Source organism: Microtus pennsylvanicus, chromosome 1 (genome assembly GCF_037038515.1).
Source record: "Microtus pennsylvanicus isolate mMicPen1 chromosome 1, mMicPen1.hap1, whole genome shotgun sequence".
Taxonomy (NCBI): Eukaryota; Metazoa; Chordata; class Mammalia; order Rodentia; family Cricetidae; genus Microtus; species Microtus pennsylvanicus.
This window is the reverse complement of record NC_134579.1, coordinates 181,599,087-181,627,049: the sequence shown is the minus strand read 5'-3', so window position 1 is coordinate 181,627,049 and position 27,963 is coordinate 181,599,087. Positions and strand designations below refer to the sequence as shown.

The window sequence follows — 27,963 nt, the reverse complement described above, 5'->3', positions numbered from 1 at the left end:
TGAATCACTGAAACATACTCTCTGTTAGCAGAGGCTCCCAGGCTGTCTTCATTCTAATTAAGAAAAAAAATGACATGATTGAAGTCACAGTTAGGTTTCTTGACTGCATTTCATTAAAACACTTCCCTTTAGATCTCAATACCAGTCATCTACACCATTCCTCAAATCCAAAAAGCAAGCATTTCCCAAATCTCACCTCATTCAATCTCATCTTCTTTTCTCATCTTTGTTCAAAAAATTATTCACATTTTGGAATTATATTTATATTTCTCACATTCCATTTTTATAGTTACAACACATCACGAGATATGAAATTTTGTGTGACTATACATACTTCTAAATTCTTACATTCGATCAAATAGAGTTTTAGAGAGTAAACAAATAATGCTTTTCTCTCAGAGTATATCACACACACAAATCCAAAGTGCCAGGGAAGTTTACCTGAATTATAAGTGCCTGAGCAAGAGGTTTCTGTTTTGTTTGCTACTGTAACTCCTAAATGATCCCGCTTACTAATAAATGCACAGGGATGACACTAAATGAGTAATGATAGAATATGTTCTTGCAAGACTAAATGATACTTATTATAGAGATACTCAGAATAGTATTCTCCGTATGGAATGGAAATGTTTTCCTGTGATGCAATGTATCAACTATTTATCTAAACATGTCCACGGGGCATGTATACATTTCCTTTTTATATAGGACTATAATCAAGAAAAGGGTAAAACTAAAAAGAAAAGTGCTGATGTTTTTAACTTGTAAGTGGATTGAACTTAACTGCCTGAAGGGCTTATGGGAAGAGTTTGATGCTACGCTCCTCCATGCCATACACTAATACCCAGCAAAAGATGTTCACCATTCCAAGGTAGTTAATTTTAGGGACACGTGGGCATCAAAACTTTTTCTTTTCTCTTTTAGAATCTTCGAACACAACAATATTACATGTTGATTATGCTCGAGGTAAATTTGTAAGTCAAAGTTGTGAAAACCATATTAGAAATAATTAAATTACAGAAATCCAATTTCTAGCTATAACTCAAGTATAATGATCTGTTAAAAAGAGAACAATCTTTACTACATGTGTAAACCTCAATAAATGCCAAAATCTCATACCAATTTCTGCCTTGAGCTTTATGCACTGGCCTGGGAGCTACACTGCTATTAGTGGGAAAAGAACTCTACTGGCCTAGTGAAATGGGAGCACCTCGAAATTTTAAGCACTTCTTCAGGGTAGCATAACATGTTTTCTTGATACCTAGTATTATTTGATGACCCCTTGTTTCATTTTTATAACATGCTATTGAGGTCATATAAATTATTTATATGTCAGTTTGCTGAAATGTCTTATTACATTTCCAGAAATATACCAGAAAGACTTAAGCAATGTTCTGCAATCTATCCTTTATACATCAGTCACCTGTCTATCATATAGCTACCTACCATTCTGTCTTCTATTTCTTCTAGAAACACAGCATGACTAGGCTATCCAAGATTTGGAGGTCATGCTTTACTTTTTTCTTCCACATTATATTATAATGCTACAATAAGAAGACAAGAAGTGAATCAATTGGTAAGTAGTGCTTTAAAGCTCCCTTCACATATTATAGAAAAATAAAAGCTCAGGTAAGGTCTAACTATGCCATATATAGGTGACCTCATAGTACCTGATTCTTTCAACTGACCTACTTAAACTCACTTGTGCAGAATGATGCATTATTTGTTTTTTAGAGAGAAAAAAGAAACAGAGACAGAGAGGAAGAAAGAGGCAGAGAGAAACAGACAGAGAGACTGAGACACACATAAAGAGATCTATATATCTGGTTTCTAAATTAGATAGTATGTGTTATTCCCAGAACACAATGTCTATTTCTCTGCGGTACTTTCATATGCTGAGAGTCCCTAGGATGACATATAAGTTTATGAGCCAGGCAACATCTGAAATTTTAAATACAGAAAATTTGGGCCTGAATTATCCCCTTGTTCCTCAGAGTTTGTCTAACCTAAGTCAGCTGACTTTCTCTCTTTTGGTCTTGGTATTCTCACATAGAGGATTTTATGGTGATGGTTATATGAAATGATAAATTTTTCAAAGTGCTAGAAAATGGGCAAATTTTACATGGTTCCTGATGTTGTAAAGCAAGCACATTTGTAGAATATGCATGTGCATGTGGCCCAAACTATGCTCCAAGGTATAACTTAGAAAGACTGTATGCAAAGAGTTCAGAGTTGGGGTGGGGGCTGGAGATGTGCGTTTCTGGCAGTGTGTATAATTATCTGGCCATTCATGATGACTCCATCCTTTAACTTTTTATAGTAACAGGATATTTTAGTGTTCTCTCGTTATTTCAGTGATGTTCTGTTATTTTTGCCTCAATTTGATAAAATAACCTGTAACTTTAAAGAAGAAATTTACACAAGTCATCAAACTAGCAAGCAGCCTAGTCAATGTTGTAAACCCGTCCTCTTGCTTCTGATTCTTTTTACCATCTCTTCACTATGACCTAGTCTTCCTAATATATAAATCACATTACATTAGACAATCCCCACACTGAAGTAAAGCATTCTATTAGGAGCATGAAGAATCATTCTCATTAGCTTATGGTTCCACCTCATGTACTGAACCAGTGTATAACAATGATGCTAATGAATATCACCGAAGCTTTTATTTAAAAGTTAATTTCATCCACCTCGATTATTTAAGTCCTTTCTTCTGCTCAAGTAAGTCTGACTAAATCTTTTTTGGTGTTGTTTAAATTTTACTTTTAGCTTTCTAAACATTCTACAGCCACAGGTTTTATTTGTTTATTGACAACTTGACAGAATGCAAGATCCAAATAAAAAGAGACGTGTGTATCTATCTTTGAAGAGATGTCTAAGAGAGTAAGGGGATGGGAAAACACTAAGAACATGATCTCAGACCTGAGAACCCACACCATATAAGACGATATCCCTAGTATTCTTCTGAATAAGTGAATTTCTATCAGTAATGTAACTTTTAAACTGTTCTAACCTTTAAAAAATAATAGAAGGAAAACTTACTTTTCTTTCATCTTAAATATGATTTTATGTATTTTGGAAAAAGAACCATGAAGTGGCCTGCTGGGGTGATTATGCTTTAAGGGCCTTTCCAATGATGGGTAGAGTCAAAAGTTCTTCTCTCTGGACCATGCTTTCTATAGGGAAAAACTCTTCTGACTTTGACATAATTGAAAATTAATCTCAATTATTTTTATGTTTTGAAATCATAATGGTAATTTCTTAACAATTTAGTTTTCTGTCTGTACTAAAATACAATGGAGAAATTGTAAGGTTCTTTAAAGGGTATTTGCTGTATTGGAAAAGACTAATAGGGTATTTTATAAATATATCTTAGTTGGCACTAGATACTAGAGTAAAACAGTGAGGTTCCTGAACGGTTATTTTAGAAACTCAGCTGTCCTGACTCCAATATAACAACTAAGGAAGACATCAGGCACTAAAGTGTATTTTTCTTTTAGAACTTTCCAATTTAGGGCAAGATAACAATTAGAATGTTTGAAAATAACTCGTAAATACCATTCAAAGACTAGAGGCAGGGATGGGTTGGTGAATGTATATTCAAAAACGTCATGCTATAAGATCCCGTTTCCATGATGTGGGGGCAGTTAGCCTGCACAAGTATGCTAACTCTATGATATTTGTACAGTGATGGAATTAACTAATACTGTAGTTAATTTTAGTTAAGATTTCTGAGAATCTTTGCTATTGTTTAGTAGTGAATGACTACTATACATTATACATTGGTCTGCTTCCATCTATATGAAGAATGACAATATCTCATAAACTTTATTTGTTAGAAAGAAAGTGGGCAGTTTGTTTTACAGGTTCACTGAAGCATCAAAAGTCATATGATTAACCAGACATTAATATTCAGTTAGTATTGAAGAGTTCATAAGATCATAGAAAGTTGAAGCTTTGACTGTGCTTACGCTTACGTAAAAATAATTTATAAAAGCACTCAGTATTTTCCTAGGTCATTGAATATCCCTGTTGAAATGAACAAATTGAACAAATTGGTGTCCTACATGACATCCTTAATAAATAATATTGGACTTTACACTTTGTAGTCAGAAGAGAGTCTTACCTGATGTGGAGTGCTTTCTGTGTGTTTTGATTGGAATTTGAAAGGGGGCTGACTCAGAAGTGATTTCAGTAAGGCAGCAGCTTCTGTTACTGCAGAGAGTCATGTCCTCAACTGTTTGAAGACTCTCTCATTTACTAAACAAATATTTGTTGAGTAGCTACTCTGTTTCAGGCCTTGGCGAACAAGACAAACAGAGTCCTAGACTTTAAAAGGTCACATCATGCCAGATTGCCATTGACACATTAAGAAAACAAAAGGCCAGAAGGACAGACTGATTACCAATACTTGCTGACCCCTTCTCGCACACATACAAACAGCACATCGCCAGGTGACAGGTAAGTGCGTGACAAGAATAATTTCCCAAACATCAGCTCTCACTGTAGGCTGCTCTGGACTTGGAGCTTGCATTAATTCTACTCCTCGAGCGTTCATGTTTGCACAATTTCATCCTAAATAGCACAGCTTTCTCTATCTAATGTGTACACTATGTGGCATAGTGGTGTGGTTTCATAAAATAGCTATTCATCTCATGGAAAGCAAAGCCAGGAAGCAAACACTTCCTTCAAGCATTTTACAACAATTAGGAAAAAGTTTTATTAAAAACACCCAAGCAAACTCAGAAATGTTGTCTTTTAATATTCAGAAACGTCTTGCTTTTTGTTGTCTGAGTCCCCTTTAGAGCTGGCAATGGCCATTTGGTAATTCTACTAGTTTTGTAATAAGAGCAGCGGGGCTGCGTCCCCAGCACCCCGACCGCCTGGCTAGCTTATACCCCGAAATAATTACACGGACACTGTATTCTTTTAAACACTCTTGGCCCATTAACTCTAGCTCTTACAGGCTAATTCTCATATCCTGATCAACCCATCTCTAATAAACTGTGGCATCAGTCTTACTGGGAAGATTCTAGCCTACGTCCATGCTGGTTTGAGTTCATTGCATCTGCCTCAGAGAGCAGAGCTATCGCGTCTGTCCAGGAGAGGGGAGCATGGTGTCTCTCTGAGCTCACTTCCTCTTCCTCCCAGCATTCTGTTCTGTTTACTCCTCCCACCTATGTTTTAACCTATCAGGGCCAAGCAGTTTCTTTATTGCTTAACCAATGAAATCAACAGATTGATATATGACACTCCCACATCATACTAGCTATTAGGAAATCCCAATAGAAGACCTGGGAACACCTCTTCTTTATCTTGCAGACTTAAGTTTTCACTTACTAAATTGCATGTTTTCCATGGCACTGGTTTCTCTCTTCAGTGCACAAATGGGCAACTGAAGCTAACAGAAAAAAAAATTACAGATTTCTGGGAAAGATAAGATTTTTTTTTAAAAGCCCTTGATGAACTCTACTGTACATACTTCATTTGAAAATCATACAAATCTATTTTGAGGTCATTATTTCTTAGAGTTTATGTTTACCTAACCAAGGAAGCAGGAGATCAGGGATGCTTTCCTGTCTGTATAGGGAAGCATTTATCTGCGAATGGCATGTCTCCTAATAGAGAAAAAGTCTGTCCAATGTAGATACTCATGTTCAGGCAACTTATTAAATATAAAAGCTTCCCTTGTACTACTAACACTGTTAACCTAGAGAAATGTTCTGACTCGCAGAATTTGTTTGATAGCCAATCTTTGTTTACATCATCAAATTGAAAGAATATTAAAATTTTTTCCAAATGATCAGTAAACAGCCACGTTCCAAGTTCCTTGAGTACTGCCCCACCCCAAGTGAAAGAATTTACTGGAATCTTCTTTATTGGCCTCTGTAAGAAGAAGCCCATGGAAGACAACTTTCCATCTACTCACCTCTGGGTTTTTGATATCAGGGCTTTTGTAGGTAACAAGTGAAGAAAAAAATATTTCATTCTGGTGGCAAAGATGAGCTAAAACTACACATTTGAAGAGCTTTGGGATACCTACCAGGGTTATAGTCATTGTTGGTAAAGCCATATTGTCAAATTGTCCTAAGATTTTGAATAACTAAAATGACAAAAGATGGAAAAATAGTCAGACTTGGTGTCATCTACCTGAAAACTCAGACACATAAGAGGCTGAGGTTGGAGGACAACTGTAATAAGGCCAAGTCGGCATGGGCTACATGAGACTATATCAAAACCAAAAATATGACCAAGAGCAAAGGCATGTAGTTCAGAGCTAGTGGACTAGCCTAGGGTATAGTTTCTAAAAGTCCCAGGTTCAATCCTCAGTTTCACATTAAAACCAGGCGTGTAGTGAAGAGAGAGGAGCTACATGTAGCATGTATATGGTCCAAAGGACAAATCTCTTTAACCATCATTAACGTAGTATCATGCCAAAACAGTAGCCAGAATTTTCCCCCATTTTTGACATTTTAACAAATTATATTTTTTATTTTTGTTTTGATATTGACTGGCTCAAAACAACTTACTTGCATACATTAACTGATTCAAACACAAACACACACACGATTATATTAGTGATTAACCTAGTGATTATGTTAGTGATAATATATCTGCATTCATATAATTTTATTCAGTAATATTTAGTAAACACTCACTAAGTAAACATAGCTATGCTTAACAAAGGCAAAACCAAAGGCGTATAAACTATCATTCCAGTCCAGGGGGCCATAAAAAATAACAGCAGTACTGTTAAGGCAGTTTTTTAAATTGTTGTTTTCTTATATTATCTCATGGGTCTTGCAGTATATATGAATATATATTAAAGTACATAAATAAGGGAAGATGGTAGAGAGTTATTTTTCCTGTATGATAAAAAAAATCATTTATCTCTTTCTCATTCTCATCACATACTCACGAAGAAGCCTATATCCTAAGAATTTCATCAGCTTACAAAGAATAAGTGCTAACATTCAAATGCACCTCCATAGAGATAATATATTTGCATTTGTATTAATTTATTCACTAATATTTAGTAAACACTCATTAAGCATCTATAGCTATGCTTAACAAGGGTGAAACCAAATGAATATAAAATACCAATCCAGCCCAGTGGGGCCATATCAAAATAGCACCAATATTGTTAAGACAGATTTTTAAATTGTTATTTTCTTAAATTTTCCCACGGGTCTTGCAGATTGAAAAGACATTTGAATATAATACAAAGAGAGAAAGCCTTGTGTGAGTGGGTCAGTAAGGAAAGAGACTGAAAAATGATGGGCGATTTATTCACAGTCAACCCCGAAATTTTCCTTCCTTGTGGAAGTCAATGTCTACTAAGCCAAGGTCAAACTTTAATTAGTGACTAATGTGGCTTTGCATCCAGAGCAAACAGTGTTAGGTTTCTGTGTGCCTGGTCACATGTTTACTAACACATGGCCTTTTTTTGTGTGTATGGTTCTGTTAAAAAACATCTATTTAATATATACTGACTGTCTATTAGCATCAAACTCAGTATAGTTCATGCCTGAATGAAGCTTCTTTAACGTATGCGTTCTCTGAAAAGTTCATCACCACCTGGTTGCACTGTGAACCCAAGTATTTCAGCAACATGCTTTGGGGATGTATTATTTAGCAAAATCACAGACACAAAGCCATACAATGAAATAAATAAATGGTAAATTCAATTAAAACGTTCACATTGTGAGTGAAAATGAGAGGAGAATAGTCTTTATCAACCTTGGGTAACTCTGGGTGGCTCAAAACAATCATAACCATGCAATGCCCTTAAATCTCATGAGAGTACCCTAAGAATTAATAATGTCCTTATAAAGAAACTCAGGAAGTAGAAAGGTAGTACCGCTTAGAACGTACACCAACAGCATAGACAGATTATACTTATAAAGAAAAACAAAGTGTTTGTTACACTCAGTCTGAAAAACTGGTTCACATAGTAATATCAGGAATGACTAAATTTGTGGACCATGTGATTATACATTTATTTTTCTTAGAGGTAAGGTGGACCAGGAACTTTAGTAGAGTTTTGTAAGAAATGCAAATTCTTGCCACTGCCCCCCCAAAAAAAACCCCAAAACAAAACAAAACAAAAAAACCAAACCTGTAACATCAGAGTTTGGAAAGAAGTGAAAATCTAGTTGATCAAGATTTCCGTATTAACTGTGATGCAGAGGACTGGAAATTTTTATGGTTGTAGCTGAATAATGAATACAAAATAAGGGTCGTCCTTATTAAAATTATAGTATCCTTATAACCGTATCAGTATACTGGTATTTATCTAGTTGTAATGTGAATTTTTTATTTTGTTTTATGGTTTTTTGGGGGGGGTTATTTTTTTTATTGAGAAAAAGGAAAAACAAGTTTCCCCCTCCTCCCAGCCTCCCATTTCCCTTCCCCTCCTCCCACCCTTCTCCCCCTACCCCCACTCCTCTCCCCCTCCCTCTCCAGTCCAAAGAGCAGTCATGGTTTTTGTTTTATGGTTTTAGAAAATAAGTTTATAAATGCGATGTTTTAGTTTAGAAATTTGGAAGCAGTCATTCATAATAGCTAGAAGTTGGAAATACCAAGATGACCATCAATGGATAAATTGATAAAGAAAACGTGGTACATTTACACAGTGGAATATTATCATCCATTAAAAACATGAAATCATTATATTCACAGGTAAATGGATTGATCTAGAGAAAAATTATCCTGTGTTAGGTAACCCAAACCCAAAAAGGCAAATGTGAAATGTACTCACTTATGTGTAGATTTTAGCTGTTAAGTCATTAATAAGCAAACTACAATCTACATAACTGCAGAGATTAGGTATAAAGTAAGCGACTACAGGGTAGGGAATGGATCTCCTAAGGAAGGAAAATAGAATAAATGACTATAGACAGACAGATAGTGGGGTCAGGTATGGTCGTATCAAATGGGGAGGGAGGAGAGAAGGAAAGAGGTGGGCAAGGGAGGGAATATAGGTAGGGACAGCCAGAAAGAAGAGCCATTTGAGGGGTTGTATAGAAACCTACTATAATGGAGTCTTGCTATAACACACACACACACATATATGTATATATATACATATATATATGAAGGTGATCTAAATGAAATTGCTAAATTGAGAGCTATCGACACAAACTCCCACACCCAGAAACTATCTAAAGTTAATAACCATTTGTAAATGAAAATAACTATGTAAAGTTAATAACTATTTTTAAATGAAAAATATTTTTTTTCTTCAAGACAGTCTTACTGGGATATCAAACCACTCTTAATGGTAGACCTAGAAGTAAATGGCAAAACCAAAGTGAACTGATGATATCTTTGGAGCTCTGTCTCACAATGTATGTTAGTTTATTCATTTTTAACTTTAGAGTCTTTTGCATATATACTATGGCTTCTAGTTTTCTGTGATTCTTGGGTATGAGCTATAAATATTGTGTGTGTGTGAGAGAGAGGTGGAGGGATTCTGTATTCTTGGAGACTGTTATGGTCACTACAGGTCATTTAGAGGCATCTCATCCTTTTATCTACTTACCATCATCATTACCTGGTATAATAACAAAAAAAAATAGCTGAAATTCTGCTAAATCTCTTCTGAGAAGAATTATAGACAGTTGAGAGCTCCTAACATAGAACAGAGTGATTTTCATTCATTAACATATTCAACTTAATTCAATTTGTGTTTATTGACCACCAGTCAAATCTAAGACTGAGTTTGGGTAGAAATACAGAGACAAACAAGACACATGTTATATTGACTTCTATCTTAGGCTTTATCCCTTATAAGGAAATGAATCCATTTTAAGAGGTGGGAAATAGTTTTTTTGATTTGTATAGATTGAGGCATCAACCTATGGATTATCTAGTGGCATTTTCTATGTGATAAAAATCCAATTCTGAAACCACAAAGCTACCCACAAACAGCCTGGGGTTTTGTGACCTGTATGCTTATTCTGCAAATCACTTTGTGCTTTCAAGCTGTGCCTAATGCTGTTACTGGACATAGAGCCATTTATTGTTAGAAAGAGAGATATTCAAACAAGGCATGGAGATTATTTCTTTTCTTTGATTGGAAGCCTATTTATTTAATCACTGGAGGTTTATTGTCAAATATTCTGGGGATGTAGTGATTGTTCAGTAAGTTAAGAATCTTGCAGAAGACTTGGATTTAGTTCCCAGCACTAATACAGCAGACTAGGATTCTTTATTTCTTTAGTTTTTGGTGTTCTAACAATCTCATTATTCTTTATGCACTGCATGAATTTGGTATGCATATACCTATACATACATAAGTAAATAACACACACACACATATATCTATAACTATCTATAGCTATATCTATAAATGTATACACCAATATAGGCAAAATAAAAATAAATAAAATCCTAATCAAAAACATTATGAAGTGGTCAGTTAGAGCAATGGAATGGGAGGTTCTTCCTATATGAGATTAAACTAGTCAAAATTCTAGCATGGGAGAGTTCAGAAGATTCACTCCTAATGGGAGAATTACAGGAAGTTGATGGCTACTGAGATAGATTACCTATTTTCTTTGGAAGTATTGCCACTTGTAGATTGCCCATGCTCCTGTAAATGGCCCTATACTAAAATGTATATTGGAGGTATTACCTGTACTCAGTGAGCCATATACAAAAGAGATTATTTGAAGGAGAAGAAGGTATATGGAAGGATTTTAGAGGAGGTACATACGATTAAAATACATTTTAAGTATGTGACATTTCCAAAGAATACATTAAAAAAATTATAAAAATAAATAAAAAATAGTAAATAAAAAGTATAAAATATTTATGGGGTTAAAAATAATTAATAATATTAATATAAATATTTGAATCAAAGCTACATTTCATAAAATGATAGAAACAGTCAACTGCTATTGTTTTAGTATCTCGTCATTGTAAACTCTTAAGTATAAAATTATATCCATGCATGTACATAACTTGATCTTAGCCAAGAAGCTGAGAAGAGGCTGTGTCTATGTGAATGAATGCACATGTATGTATACACATACACATACACACATTATACACACACACATATGTAAACAGAAGTTTCTGTCACACCCAGTCCTGCAGCCATTTAGACCCGAAGAAACACTTAGAGGCTTATATTAATTATAAATATTTGGCCTAGCCAGGCGATGGTGGCGCACGCCTTTAATCCCCAGCACTCGGGAGGCAGAGGCAGGCGGATCTCTGTGAGTTCGAGACCAGGCTGGTCTACAGAGCTAGTTCCAGGACAGGCTCCAAAGCCACAGAGAAACCCTGTCTCGAAAAACCAAAAAAAAAAAAAAAATATATTTGGCCTATTATCTCAGAACCTTACTGGGAAGCCACACCCTCATGGTGAAACACAGATTAATAGAAATGGATCAATTTAAGATATAAGAGCAAGCTAGGAATATGCTTGATTCTTTGGCCAAACAGTGTTGTAATTAATATAGTTTTGTGTGATTATTCAGGTCTGGGGGACCAGGACCAAAAGCACAGTCTCTGTTTATACAATAAATATTAATGATATAACTTGTCAATATATACCTAAATGTAGACCACAAATTTGATAAACAGTGGTGAGAAGTGGACTTGAATTTGTCTACTCATCCGGACCATCTATAAATATATGAACGTCTTAAAATCTGAACTTCAGGGAAACAAGGAAAAAAGAGCCAGACTAAGCTGGGAAACTGGGCCAACAGTTGCATAGGATCATTCAAGTCACAGAGAAATAAAAATTCAAATTCCAATTTCAGGAAATATTGAGTCAGTAAGCCTGGAGCCTGGAAACAGCTCTGCTTAAAAATATCTAAGGGTGGGTGGTTAGAATTGTGTATTTCTGAAGGAGAGATAGGCTATGTTAGCAGAGCAAAGAATCAGAAGAACATCTTCCACAATTCAGTAAGTGGTCTGCAAGCATGAGCAGGTTGAAACAGCCATATTTGTTCTTTTTCTCCTTTCATAGCTCCTCATACCCCTGGGTTCATGATTTACTTATCTACATGATGGTATTGCCCTAGGATCAGTCTCTAAAAATGTAAAAAAAAACAACCAGCTGAGCTTTTAATAGCCAGCTATAAGAAAATATAATCAGGTATTGTGACTTTTTTCTATTTGTAACACATGACTGACTTGATGAGTCTTTTCAAAATATGCTCTTATTTTCTGCCGTCTTTCTCATTTGAACTCTGTTCTTGCAATTTCAGGAATATTATTTTACATGGTCAGCAAATGCAAAATGAATGAGTCTTCACAATTTGGTAATGTCAATGGCATGTAGTTAGAAATGAAGTTAAAGGGAATTGGCTAATTTAAAAACTGAGTAAAAGATAAACCATTATAAGCAATTGTGTATCACAAGCAAGTGAAAACCCTGAACAAAGGCCCATGTTTACTTCAAGAAGCTATAGGATGATATACATATATATGAACCACCTACTGACCCTAACAAAGGCATACACAATTGAATGTCTTTATAATACCAACACATCTGTGGTGACTTGAATGAGAAATGTCCACATCAGGCTCTTACATTTATAAATGTGGTTCTCAGTTATGGTGCTATTCAGGGAGGTTATGGAACTTTGTTGAAGAGATACTGTCCCTGGAGGAAGGTCTTCACAGTTCATAGCCTCACTCCACTTCCTGTCCTTATAATGTTCCCTTTGTTTGGGAAAAAAATTAAATCAGTCCGTTTCCTGCTCCTGAATCTTACTGTCTGTTCCCTGTCACTATGTATTCTAAAGTCCTGTGTTCCTTACATTGCTGTGCTCTCGATGGTTTATCACAGTGGCAGAAAAGTGACGGATACCACATCTTTAGACAGTTTTATTTTGTCCTTGCTGCTCTGAAATGTGATCCACAATAGTCCTATGGAATACTTTAAGTCTTTAATCCTACTTATCCTTCAAATTCTTGCTCTTATAAATTATTTTAGGTTGCTACTCTGATCTGCTAGTTTATTCAGACTTTCAGTCTTTTATGCAACACATATTCACTCACTTTCTTGTGCTGGGTGATAAGAATACAGCAGTGAAGAACTTTATCGGGTTCACCGTTTTGGATTTTGCTTTCTGCTTCTGTGAAAACAGATCAACAACATGTACAAACAAGCTGTCTCAGGGAGAGGGTGACACCCCTGTAGTGAGAACTCACTGGGATAAAAATATTTCCATTTTATTTCCTGAGACTAGTCAATACTGATGGGTAATAATGATTGACTCCTTAGACTTAGGAGCTAAGAGTGCTACCTTCTGATTTACTTTTGTATTTGATTTAAATCTATGATATAAGCATAATTAACATTTTTAATTTCCTAAACGGAAGATCAAGTGTATATAGAAATACAGAGGAATTAGAACAATAACTTAGAGGCAACTGAATGACAGATGCTACAACAGAAAGGAGAAAGGTTGGAAAAACGAGAGGAAATGATCTAGAAGCCATTTGGGAAGTGGTATAGGAGCTGCATGTGAGAGGGATTTTTGCAAAGAGAATTAGTAAGGAAAGGACCTGAAGGTAGAAGGGATACTTTAAGAGTGAGGCAAGTCATGTCCATCTGATCTAGTGAGACACACTGTAAGGATGAGGATTTGCATGAAGTATGGTGAGGATGGGGAGGCAGAGGTCACTGGTGAGGGCTTCAATTCCTCTGCCAGAGTGTTTGATTTTATGCTGTAGCTAACAGGGAGCCACCGAAGTGTTTCAAGCAGGTGAATGACCTTCTATATCTTGCCCTTTGGAAAGATCACCCTGTCTCCACAGCTGAAAATGGATCCGAGAGTTAAATAGGTCGCCAGGCAAACTGTTTGGAAACTATGTGTGAGTCAGAGCACAGTTTGATGATTCTTGCCAGGCAGAAGTCGTGAGCTGCATATTGAAGCTGTTTCCAGGAAGGGGATAAAGTAGACAGAATTAATACACCTCCATGACTTTGAACAGAAAGTGTTGACCGAGGTTTCTGTCCCACCTGGACCCATAGCCATTCAGTCCCCCAAAATATACAGAGGCCTACATTAATTATAAACTGGTTGTCCTAGTAGCTCAATCTTTCTTATTAACTAATTCTTACATCTTATATTAGTCCATAATTCCTGTTTGTGTTAGCCATGTGGCTTGGAACTTTTTATCTGTGAGGCATTCTCATCTTTCTTACTCTGTGTCTAGGTGAAGACTACAGACAGAACCTTTCCTCTTCCCAGAATTCTCCTGTTCTCATTACCCCGCCTATACTTCCTGCCTGGCTACCAGCCAATCAGCCTTTTATTACAAAAATACAAGCGACAAATCTTTACAGGGTACGAGACCATTGTCCCACAGAAGGAAAGGAACATTGTATAAGAAAGTCATAGTGGCTCTCCCAGTTTCTGGCCTTAATGACTGAGGAAAATATGACATTATTAAAGGAAAATGGAAATATGGAAGTGAGGTAGCATTCAGACAATTGCTGACACTATATATATATATATATATGTATATATATATATATACATATATATATATATATGAGTAAATCTAGGTTTTCCTTGCTGATTGTGCAAATGATTAGTGAACTGGAGAGCATGGAAACCCATGAAGGCTGTCCAGTTGGACCAACCATCAACGTTTGTGTTGAAAACTTGTGTGATCTTCTGATCAGGCAGCTTTTCTCTCAGAATGTTTTAAGATAACAACAGTGTGTGCCACTGTACCTTCAGATAATCGGGGTGTTAGACAAGAAAATATATTTTCCACATCAGTCCCAGGACACTGTTTTTTTGTTGATTTTCTTTGTAGCATATAGTCGATGATAGTGATCCTATAACTCTAAAACATGTTTTTGCTTTTGGAACTGTCAGGTATCTAGTCTGAAAGTCTGATAGAGTCAGATGTGTGAGCTGTCTTATTTCTTGGAGCTTGTGTAGACACTGAAAGAAGCAACCATGGACCAGGTACAGTATAAATTGCTCAAGCCATGAATGTGTATATGGAGCTCTAATGAAATGGGCCTAGGTCAATTTTAGAAATCGAAGTTCCAGTTTGTACTTCTTTTCATTTGGACAGGGGCCTATAAACTGATAATTCCAGTCACGGCTCAAAGAAAAAGAAAAATGAATAAAACATGATTGCCCATAAATCGTTTCCTTTCTTTCTTCTCAGAGACAATGCTTATGTCTAGGATACAAACAGCACTTTACTCTTTTTAGTTAGTGGTGTTTTAAATAATCTATTTATTGGGTATGGGATCAGAAGAAAACATTTGTCTTCCATTTTTATAAGAATGCAAGGACTTGGGTGATTGTATTACTTAGGCCATGAATCTGACAAAGACTGAAAAAGAAATATCATCTCTCAAAACTCTCTACAGTCCAAGAAACACCTCTAAATTCAAAGGCACTATTCAGGTTGCAATGTTTATTCTTATAAATAAAGTGATATATTAATTTGATGTGACTGAAAACAGAAAGAAGATGCTGTGTTCCTTGCCATCTAGGCAATAAACACAAGATGTGCGCTTTCTGAATAAAGCCCTCCAAAGCTTGGAATCAAATTATGCAAATGTTAGCAAATGCAAATGCTGGCACCCGGCTTGCGAGTAACATTTACAAATGATGATTCGGCCAGAGCTTAGAAGAAATTAAATTATTTTTTGTCTCTGAAGAATAAAAGCAACTAGTGTTTTTAAGGTTCTCAAAACTTTTGTTGTTTAGCTGATCTTCATTGTTCAGTCATTATCAAATTTCACTTCCTGACAGTACATAGGATGATACCATGTTTCTCACCTGGATGCTCCATGAAAGCTCCACCCTGTGCATGGTATCTGCCCCCAAGCGGACCTCTCAGGTCTGCATGAGTTAATGATATAGTTAAATGCTTGGACAAAGAGACACTGAAGTATTAATTGCCCTAAATTTGATGGTGTGTTTTCTGTATGGTATTCTGATGAGGCAGGCATTTTGGATTCCCATAGTGTGGTCAATACTTTTGAACCTCTTACATGTTGAGAAAAGACTGATGGCCCTAAAAATTTTTTTTGATAAATGTTATATCTACTCATATTTATAGAAGAAGATTTTAAAATTGGCTGGTGAGGTGGCTCAGTATGGAAAAGTATTTGCTGCATGTGGTCGATCATCTGGGTGCAATCCCTAGAAACAACTTAAAACTACAAGAAGACAACTGACTCCTAAATGCTGTCCTCTGACATTCACATGGGTACTATGGCAGATATATATATATATATATATATATATGTGTGTGTGTGTGTGTGTGTGTGTGTGTGACTGTATTTGATGTCTGACTGGCTGGAAGACAAGTAGCTTTTTTACAGGTTCTTCATTTAATATGTTGTATACTTTGTGCTGGTTGGACAAGTTAAGTATTCATAATAGCAATGTCTGAAATCAAATATGTCCCGAAATCCAAATATTGTGAGTACCAACATGCTATTTCAATTAAAAGTGCCAACATGATCTTATTTGACATGTGAGTCATAGCCACAACAATGACAAATGAAATATACTGCACGAAATTACCTTCCGTTTCTATAGCCGGGGTGTTTTATTACGTATGTGTCTATGTTCTAGAATTAGAATTAGAATTATAATTTCAGAGAAATTCTAAAATCCAAAACATTTATATTTCAATCATTTCAGATAAAAAATTTGCAGCATTCCCTCTGTCTGTCTTCTTGGTCTCTGTCTCTTTGCCCCACCCCCCACTCTCTCTCTCTTCCCCCCAATTTATATGTGTTTAAACTTGTTCCTACAATAAAAAAGAACTAAACAATGGGAAGAATAATTTCAATTTCTCTACATTTTCAGATGTTTAAGAACATTTCACTAATTCTACAAGATCCCAGTCATATTCATTGTTTATCATTATGAAAATACTGATTTTATGGACCTTTAGAGAGGTTCTCAAGAACCTCCAGAAGTTTCCTGATAATGCTTACCACACCACTGACCCATACAACAACCAAAGGTTTCTCCTAATTTTTATCTTGAGTCTTACAGTAGTCCTCACAAACATCTGTTTCTAGCCAGTTGTAGGACAAAGTCTAGACAGCATAATTATTCTTTAAAATCCATTTTATTGAAAGAACAGTATTCCTTCTTATGTTCTATTACTGAGAACAATTTATATGATAATATCTCACATGAGAACAGAGAGGTACAGGAAATGCAGTCCCTTGGAAATATTATCTCTTTCTAAAGCATTCTTATGTGACAAATGTACATGTGTTGGGTTGGCAGAGAAAAATTCTTAAACACCAGGTGCTTGATTGTACCATGGCTATTTCTCAAGGGATTTCTAAGGCTGGATGAGTCAAGCAAAATTATAACCTCACAAACGAGAAGCATCCATATTTCAGCTGTGTTGCTAAATTACTCAGAAAGAGAATGGCCATAGTACTTGACCCTGACTTCTTTTGAATCTTGTGTTCATCACCCATGGATGGGGCAAACTTCATTTCTGCAACTTTAAAAAAAAGAACATAAAAAAGATATGCAATAAAAGCTTCTAGTCATATACAAAGAAAAAAGCACTTTTCTAGTACGTTAGCACACTCCATTTCAATTCTACCACTTTCTTCAAGGACTTCGTACAAGTCCTTGAACATGAAATGACTACGCTAGGGAACTTTGGTATTTGATAGGATAGTGGAATTGTAACCATATTTCAAATGGTAAGCCAAAATTCTGCAAAATGAGCCTCCTGATGTGCAAAAGGCATCAGAGTTTGGATTCCATGATAATGTTTTTCAAAATCACATCCTATTTCTCTTTTAGAAACTTTTCCCCCCATTTAGAAATGGTAAATAGTTGCAAAGTTCATTAAATCCTTGTGCTCTCATACCTTTTCTAAAGCTCTTTGCCACACAGAGCTGCTAGGCCATTTCAGTTCCCATATTTGCACAGCTGGAGATAAGCCCAGGGCTCCCCGTGTGCTAGCAAAGAACTCTGCCACTAAGCTACAGTCTCTTTGAAATTTAAAACCCATTAAGTCAGGATAAAATCAGAAAAAAGAGAGGGTACTTAAGGTTTTAGAACTTGAAGCAAGAAATTAATTATATAAATCATGAAAGAAGTGAGAACCCAAACGTGGCATGCTGAGGAAACATGACCACCAGCAAAATGCTATTCTGAATAGAGAGCTGGAGGTAACGAGGGTGGCAGCAGGGTTAGTGGAGTCCGTAGACTATGGGTCCCTGGGAGAAGCAGGTACAATGTCTGGTTCCATATTTCCAACAGGACTTATGGAAAAAAGAGCCTATGGTGGATAGCACTGGAGCATAGGCAGAGAAAATGAAAAGTCTATATTTAACCTTCTTTCTGCCAGCATGTCTAATCTTAAGAACACCTAGCTTTGGCTACAGAACACAGACGTTCCCCAATGCACAGTGCAGCTCCTTCAGGCTTCAGAGCTCTACCGGCTAGGAGAGAATAAATGGAGATAGAAGTAGTTCACGGATGACACACAAGGATCACAGGCCAAGAACACAGCTTACTCAGCAAGCTCAAAGACCCAAAACCGTGTTGCCAGGACCCGTGTTTAAAGAAATAAAACAACAACAACAACAACAACAACAAAAAAAAACCACAACCAAACAACAAACAGGCACTGGTACTTGAGCCTATAGCTCTTGTCCTGAAAGGGTAGAGACAGAAGCAAGCCTGAAGCTCCTTGCCTGGGCAGCCTAGCTTAATGGTTGACCTCTAGGTTCAGAAAGACTGTCTTAAACACGCAGGTACAGAGCAGCTGGACAAGACACTCTGGCCTGCAAAGCAGGTGCTCATGTACTTACATAGACATGCCCTCACATACATGCACATATATTACACAGTGTGCACACAATAGATTAATGATGATAGATAGATAGATAGATAGATAGATAGATAGATAGATAGATGATAGATAGACAGACAGACAGACAGACAGACAGATAGATAGATAGATAGACAGACAAAGAAAGGTAGGCAAGCAGAAACATACATATAAACATACATGCATACATACATACTACATGCATCCATAGAACAGCATGATGGGCTTGGCCACTGAACCACAGTGCTGGAGGATGTTTTCCAAGTGACTGTGACCCATTTCTTTTCTTTTTGTTGCTTTGTTTTGGTTTTGGGGGTTTTTGTTTTCTTAATGTTTATTTGCTTTGTTTTGTTTTTAATAACTCCTCTACAACATGGCAGGAGGTAAGAGAGGACTATCTGAAAGACTCCAGATTTTATTCCAGAAGATGAAGTCTAATGTTTTATCCCAGCATGTGATGTGCCCCCAGGGCATAACATCCAGAACTGGTTACCCCCTGGAGTCTCTCATCTGTGTATAAATGGAGTTTGGACAGATGAGACTTAAACTGTTCCTGGCAGCTTCTCTGAGCCTTGGGATAATGACTTGTCATGAATTAGAGACTTCTGTTGTGTGTCTTCCTTTCATATCTGAAAGCAATAAACATGTGTGTCTACTGTGTGACTTCTCTGTCTCATTAGACTCATACAATTACCCAAAGGCTGAAGTGACAGGTAGTGTACTTTGATTTTGTCAAGCAGGTGACCTCATGGTAAGTTGAATTGTAACTGGAAAAGAAAGTGTCATTGACATGGACCCAAAGGAATCAGAAGACTCCGTTGGCCCCTGGGATGCAGGTGAGAGTCAATCAACTAGCACAGGTGACATAATGTGGTAGTATCAAATGAGGTGAACTCTTCTTGTTTGAGATTCTAAAAGCCTTAAAAGCCACAGGTAGATAACTTGTAGGAGCCTGGATTCTCTTGGAGTAAGAAAATAGATTTCTGGATTCTTCCCTAGGACTGGTAGGTAACAACGAGAATTGCCGAGACCCATCAATGCACCCTGCAAGTGAGGAGATATATTACTGGTTATATTCTTACAATTCAGTCTGTGATTTAGTAATCCACTGTTAAAAACCCTTCTAATGATTTCCCCACATTGAAGTGTGCATTATCGAAGCGTACAGATCCTTTACAAATACTATTCATGTCTGATCTTAGGTTTTATTTATGAGGAAACTTGATTTAAAAGCACAAGTTCCCATTAAGTAAAGGATGCAATATAATGCTGTTTAGCAAGCATCCATCAATATTGATGATGACATAAAATTTCTTTCACTAAGGATAATTGGCTGATTAAAAACGTTAATGTGTAGGTAGATAAGTGTAGTCAAATTGTAGTCAATAGGTCTATTTTTAAGGAAACTTGTTTCCTTTTACAAATTAGGCTACCTCTAGATAAAAGCAAACACCATTAATGACATGGGTTTTTATTCATTTTCTCATTAAGAAAAACTAATTCAAAGTAAAATAAGTGGCTCTTATCAATGGAGGATAATAATTTCACGTTTTTAAAAAAGAAAGAAGTTTTAAGATGTATCACATTTTTCTTTATGCTCAATAAAAAGGATTTGGGCTAGATATATAGAAAGCGACTAATTTGTAAAAACTTAAGACTGATTCCAAAGTTTTTTTATATCCCATGTTCTATGAAAACTTCTAAATCTGTTTTTTTCTAAATTTGATTTATGTATCAAAATAAATAAATTCCTCAAATTAAATTTGAGGAAATATATAATGCATATTTCAGGTTTAATTTTCCTGATAGAAGATTTTTTGATGCCTTTAAAAATGTATGAATGATGTCTTATCATCATTTTTCCATCAGTTTTAATGAAAGCATTTTATTCAAGCAAAAATTAACAACAGATTGAAAACAGTTTATGCTTTTTACAGTAAAAAAAATTATTGATTCAAGTTCATTACAATAATCTCACCAAGAGGTCATTTCTCCAATCTCATTTAAACATACTTGAATGAAATGAATTCATTTTTGTATGTCTGTATGTGTGCTTGTGGCTCAGAGGAAATAACATTGGTATGTGACTTAGCGGAGCCAGTATTAGTCAAGAGTTGTGTATTTCATACCTTGTTTTGTTAGGGCCGTTATAGCTGCAATTAGAGGCCTCTATAACATGAAAGAAATGAACTGCTTCTCCACACAAACACCTCAAGCCTCACAGCTATTCCCAGTTTCTCCTCCCTGTAACCACGAACTGACTCTACCCAGAGCACAGTCCATGTTCACTGCTTAGGAGAGTGCACTTCAATCCCCATCACTTGAGGATGAGCATGATAGCAGGGAATCCTACTCGGGATAGTCATGTCCACTCTCACTGAGAAACTCTCTGCCACCTTCATTTATGTTTTCTCTGACCACTGAGTCATTTTCTTGGCTAAAGAAACAGTTTTGATCGCATCTCTTCATGAACTGATCGCCACAAGTGAAAAGAAAATATCCTGACTAAATGAGAAGCAACATTTCTCATTTTTTTATTCTACTTCATTTTGTTGTTTTAGGGATGAAATTTTCAACTGTTAAATTAAGGCAACAATTTTTTCCATGAGACAGTTTACTGGTAACTAAATAACTTATATCTTACTAGGTGAACAAGTACTGATCTAAAGGCATACTGGCATGAAATTAATTATATCAAGTTAATTAAAGTAAATCATAGGTTGATTATCCTTTCTCCAATATAATTTTTAAGACTTAATTTTTTTGCCCCTCTCTCTCTCTCTCTGTGTGTGTGTGTGTGTGAGAGAGACAGAGAGAGAGAGAGAGAGAGAGAGAGAGAGAGAGAGAGAGAGAGAGAGAGAGAGAGAGAGAGAGAGGTGGGAGGAGAGAGAATATATTTGGAAGCCAAATATAAAGGAAATTCATTTGCATTTCATACATAGTTTTTACACATGTTTTATTATTTGATATAGTATTTTTGAAGCCTTTGTGCATGAAATAAAGGTTCATGGGGGTAGTATTGTACTATGTCAATGTAAAGTTCTGAATTTAAGAAGACTTTAGATTTGTGATTTTGGGATAGGGATGTTCAGTCTGTATTTCCCTTATGGTCAGTTTATAAATATTATTTTGTAACAGATGGAGACAGTTATAGAGAACCACAACCAATAAACATTCAGAGTTGTGGAGCCTACTCCCAGTGAGAACACTGACAAAATATTCCTGAACTTAAGGCTCAGGGAACACTGCAGAAGTTGGAGCAGGAAAATTTTATAAGGTAGAGAATCACAGGACAACCTCCTACTAATCCCATAATTATGCTCATAAAGTCTCACCAACTTGTCTCCCTAAAAATGAGCATAACAGATACAACAGCAATAGTCTTGCCAAAGTGACAGGGGACAACTCATCAGGCCTCAGCCATACACAAGGAGCTACAGGTAATTGAGGAATTCTGAGAAGGAAAGAAATATACTTTTTGAGGAAAGGGCATACCACTTGGGCATCCAATGCCAAATGGTCAGCCCTGAAAATGTATATATGCATTTATATATTATACATAAATGCAGCATATATACACACATGCACACGCACACACACAGACACACGTACATGTGACAGTATTTAATGAAAAAAAGAAATAATGAATTTGAAAGAGTAAGAAGTACATAGGAGAGTTTTGAGAGAGAAAAGGGAATGGGAAGATGATGCAACTTGAATCTCAGAAATAAAAGGAAAAAACATGTATTGCGCATCTGATTGTAATTTCCTTATTACACAGTGAACAATCAAAGGCGGTTTTCAGAGGAGAGACAGACATTATACGAAGAAAAAGTAGATGCAAATGGATGTACAGAATGCTATAAGGGTGAGAATCGGAGCACAAGCTTTATGTCAAATATTCTGAGAACCTCCTTCAAATAGTAACTCTAGATCAGATACCTATGTAAGGAGAACCAGATATAGGACGTGAGAAAGTAGAGATACACAAACCTTGTCAGAAGGAATAACACCCCAAACTACTGTCCTACAGAATCATTTTGTTTTTATAGCTTTAAACTCTACCAATTTTCAGAGAACACTAAATTGCTACCTATATATACTAGTTATTATTTTGCAAATCTAGTAATACTGTTTAATCTGTTAGCATATATTATTCCCCACTATAGGTAATATTTTTCCATATTTATACATAATATTTTGCCACAGTTTCTAATGAAATTTATGAGGAACTCCTTATAGTTTGTTTTTAATTATTAGTGACATTTGAGTATTAGATGAAAACCTCATGTAGAAGAAGCCAACACACAAAATTCCTAGGCAGGCTTGCTCATTAGTCAGTCCTTAGAATCTAATTTGTTTAATTGGTTTAAAGGAAGAGAGAGATAACATAATAACAATTCAAGGCTTACGTTATTGCTCTTTGATCTTCCTTTCTCCATGACTTTCACTTGTCCCAATGAACATTTGGCCATCATATTGATATGTGTATGTGTGTGTATGTATGTTCTCCCCCCAAAATTGATTCTTAGTAATTCTTGTAGGTAGGTCATTGCATTCATATGCACTTTATTGTCTTTTTCAAAACTTCAGTGCCTCATTTCTCACCCAAATTGTTCTTACTTTGTCCTGTATTTAATTGCAGAACATTGGAGTATTTCAGCAAATTTCTTTACTGTCTTCCAACCAAATCCACCATTCTGCCACAATTTCCAGTCTTGCCCCAGATTTTCTTCTGATGGAACTGATGGAAGAATCAGTAGCATTTTTTCTCTGATGTTGAGTCCTAGTGTCCACTTTCTCTCAGTTGCTCAGGAACTTTGCACCTCTACCAGTTTCAACTTCTTGCCATATTGTTCCCTCAGCAAAAAGCCACAAGCACCAGTGTCAGCTTTCAGTAAAACAAGCTCAGTAATCCTTTGTACTTGACATAGACTTGTATAGGTGTGCTTAAGACACTCAAGTCCATGATGCTCAAGTCCCTCAGTTAAATAAAAATGGCATTGGCATATTGTATAACATCTATACACATACTGAATGTTAGGTGATTGATCATAATGAATGTGATGAAATAGTCGTGAGTGGTTGATATATTAATGTTTAGGCATTAATGTCAAGATATTTGTCAAAATAATATCAACTATACTCCATACATGTTCAGAAAAGACACATGTCAAAAATATTTTTGATCCCTGTTTTTTTGATTCGGTAGATGTGAAATTCATGCAGACTGTGGGCTGAGCTTAATATAAATTATAAAATGTCCACGTTCACTTTTCTTCTGTTACCTAAAGCAACAGCCAAAGGAAAATCTTACTTTACCCATTGTGCATCCGCTCACTTCGCCCCATGTAACAGTTTCTCCTTATTTCTTTTCTAAAACCATTTGTATCAGAGTGGGCACTGAGTTCTACTTTTGCATGTTTAATATTTATGTTTTAATTTTAATTTTTGTCACAGCATAGTATCCATTCTTTTTAAGTACTTAAAGAAAATTTCCACAACTCATATTCCTAGTTCCTTCCTTCCTAGAAGAACAGCATCCTTTTGTCTCTTCCTGTGCATTCCCTTTGCTCTGTTTCTAAGGAGCCATAGAGAATCAAAGCAGAGATCTTATGCCCATCCTGTCCTAGAAATCTTACTCTTCCAGGAACTCTCAAACTCCACTAATGTACTGACTCAAATTCATGTACCTTTTTTAAATCTCCTTGAATTCAATATTTATGTGGACTAAAGACTGTTTTACTATGTATATCAAATGGGCAACTCAAGCCTACACTATAGGAGAAATAATTCCATACACAAACTTACTTTCTCTTTCCACTGTCATCACTGATTTTTCTATCTCAGCATATTGAAGTAACAAATTTGAAATGTCCAGACTACAAAGCCAGAAGCCAATCTTCTTCATTTTCTTAGTATGTGCTGTATTCAATATATTAGTAAGTCTGTAATTAACTTCATAGAACAGTAACCGTAATTTTAACCAGATGTACTTTTAATTAATATCAATTCACATACTTTTCACTACCTCGATGCCTACTTAGTTTAATCCAACTGTACCTGCAACTTAAGCTTATTATTAAATCGATTTTCCTCTTGTGATTCGAGTCCTTGCTACAATATGGTTTATTTCTAAATATAAAATTTTTCACAGCATCCTTTTTCCTATCCAGTGTTTTATTACACATAGAGAAACATTAGGGTTAAGATGTGAGTTAGTGTTGATTCTGGATGAAATGCACATGACCCTGGGTTCTATTCTTAGTGAATCCTTTCCTAAATAAAGTACAAACTTCACTTTATATTTTCACAAATAATAAAATTTTTTGTAATAAAAATTGAAAGGTCTTGTGTTTTTATATTAAGCTAGTCCAGTTGTGAGGACATATATCGGTTGAACATTTTTAGGAAAGATTTGTCTTTTAGGTGTTTAAATGAAAATATTAATAAGGTTTATTCTTATTTTCTTGTAAATCTGAATAAGAATTAGAAATATAATAAAGAAGTATATTTGTCAGTGACTTGGATGTATGTAGCTGTAGCATATATACTAAAGTTACCCCATAAAGGGGAAAAGAATTCTCTGATTATAGAAGATATTTTAGGTTAATTCACCAAATATGCCAGCCTTTTATCTAGTCAAGCCAAGAATTGTGCTTATATGGTCCAAATGTCTATGCTTTCTTAAAGAAAACTGCTCAGCATGAAATAAACTTAGATTAGGTTTCTTTAAGGCAACTTATTATTTAGGACAAACAAAAAACACTCAAACAATCTGAGGGTAGTGAATCTAAAGAACTGCAGAGACTAGCTTCCTTCTCTGTGGGAAAGGCATACTTTTCAAGGGCGTGGGCAGTTTCATAAAAAAGGAAAGATGGATGTAATGGAACAGACCCTGGAGATTGGAGGGAGATAAATAACATATGCAGAACAATGGCACACTACTCTCCAAATACTGTTTCTTCACGTAGTTTTGTTTTCTTCTTTAATGCACCGTGAGAAATGTAATTTGATACCTTTCTAATGATATGGTTAAAATGACTTATAATAATATTTATATACAATATAAATATTCTCTAATAGTATGAAACAAACCCAACACTCTCCGCTATCAATACCTTGAGTAATCATTTGTACCATTTGTGAAAAGAGACTTTTATGGGAACAACACATTTATCATGCAAACCGCAGTAGCTTATTTTAATTTCTGAATATGTAATTATTTTCATTTCCCTCCTAGTTCAGTCTTCAGATTAATATTTCCACAATTTTTACAGAAAAAAATTCCTAAATTTTGATTTCTTTGCATTTCAGATTGACAGAATTTCTCCCTTGTGAAGTCTGTCACTTGTGACTCTGTAGAGAATACTTAATATTCTGCTACAGTCATTCAGAAAACGAAGGACTTGCCATTGGGAAAGTTATGTAGAGATGGAATGTTAAAGCTCTTATAAACTGCATCTACAATACGTTGTTAGGTTTGTTTTAACTTATCTAAAAGATAACTGAAACTCTGCTACACTTTATATTCTTAGTAAACATGGAATTAGTTGCAGACTATAGAGCTCATTCTTCCATGGTAAGAAGATTGCAGTGACTCACTCCAGTCTCACTGTTTCATAAAGAATTAATAGTTTTATTATACTATATAGCTCACATCACTATTTCTATTGGTTAATAGTCTGCTTCCTTTGTTTTCAAATCAATGCTCCTTGCTTTACATGCCTTGAGGGATAACTTAAAGGGAAAAATCATGCCCAGCAGCACTAATTATTTGGCTATTTGGCAATATTGAGCTCAGTTATTTTTTCCGTCTTCCTCATTGAGAAAAAAGAAACAGGAAGCCAAAAAGACAAGAAGAATAGAGTTCATTATACAACGCGCTATGACGCCGCTGTTAATATACTGTATAAATGCATTAAAAACTAAGTAATGGGTGGGGGCTCTGGGTGTAAAAACTGCTTGGTGTATTAAATGTTCTCATAAAACCAGAGTGCAGAAACTCAAGTCCATTCATTCTGCAGCCTCCTGATAAACCTGGCTTAGCGGGTACTGTCCTAGGGAGCTCTTCAGAGTGCCCGGATGGCCACAGATATGATCAGGAGGAATAGCAGAGCACACCAAATTGTCTGATAACTGGGACTCCCATCAGGCTTAATTGAGTGCATCACACTCAGTTTCAGCCGTGATTCAAATAAAAGGTTTGAAGACTTGTCACCAGAGATTTTTCCATCAACACTCAGAAGGAACAGAGTGTCCCCGTAGTACAAATGCAGCCACTTTGCTACAAAATGTCTCATTTTTATACTATGGGAAAGATGACAATTTTTGAAATATCCTTGATTACTTGAGTTTTATGTATTATACCAGTAAGTGTGAAAACCCTGGAGTCCTGTAACTACAATTGGATTCGTTCTTCTAGCAGGTTATATGTGTTAATGAAAGAGAAATGAACAACAATTATATCCCATAAACGACTGTTTATTGCTGAGTCGTGCCACTCTTTCTACTATTCAGAGCCCCACTTCTTATTGTAACAGTCTCCATGCAATTTTTTTTCATTATTAAAACATAAACCTTGAGGAAGATCAGGGAAGTAACACCATGAGTATTATGCTGAAACACAAAACAGGCTAACTATTTAAAAATTTCTTTGTGCAATGTTCAACCAGCCAAGAGTTAAATATATTTATTTACTTTGTGTTGTGTCGTGTCTAATAACATTATTTATTAAACATGGCTCCCGGGTGCTTTTATTGCACAGAGCTACTAATACAAAGTTTCAACTGCATTTTCCATGTAAATTTTAAGTACAGGGCAAACAGAAGTAAGTTTTTATTCCCATACAAAAGGAATGGACAACAGTCACTTAGTCCGTCTTTCTTCGCCAAATAATCTGAGGGGCAGAAACTGGGAAATATCTATTCTGTTCTTTATTATTGCTTTAGTTTATTTCTTGAGTTGTGCTCTTATTTAATTTTTACCAATTCATCAAAGCATCAATCGTCCCCACTGAATATGTACAGGGACAATGGCATTCCACCCTCCAAAATTAATGTGACAACTGTCAATCTCTACCAGTTTTCTGTGTGATTCAGTTTCAACCTCACGTTTGGGTGACACTTTACAATG

At 35.8% G+C, this 27,963-nt stretch overlaps 1 protein-coding gene across 6 annotated transcripts in view; it reads right to left on the bottom strand.

Annotated features, from left to right (window-relative positions):
* Nkain2 (sodium/potassium transporting ATPase interacting 2) overlaps window positions 1-27,963 on the bottom strand; it is a 1,019,122-nt gene that overhangs the window by 470,226 nt on the left and 520,933 nt on the right. The window contains exon 4 of one of the 6 annotated variants that reach the window (XR_012907513.1): window positions 17,084-17,481. The exons of the other annotated variants lie outside the window; for them this stretch is intronic. The gene's annotated coding sequence lies outside the window, so the exon portion shown is untranslated. Of the gene's footprint in view, window positions 1-17,083; window positions 17,482-27,963 lie in introns of those variants that run through there. 6 annotated transcript variants of the gene reach the window in all.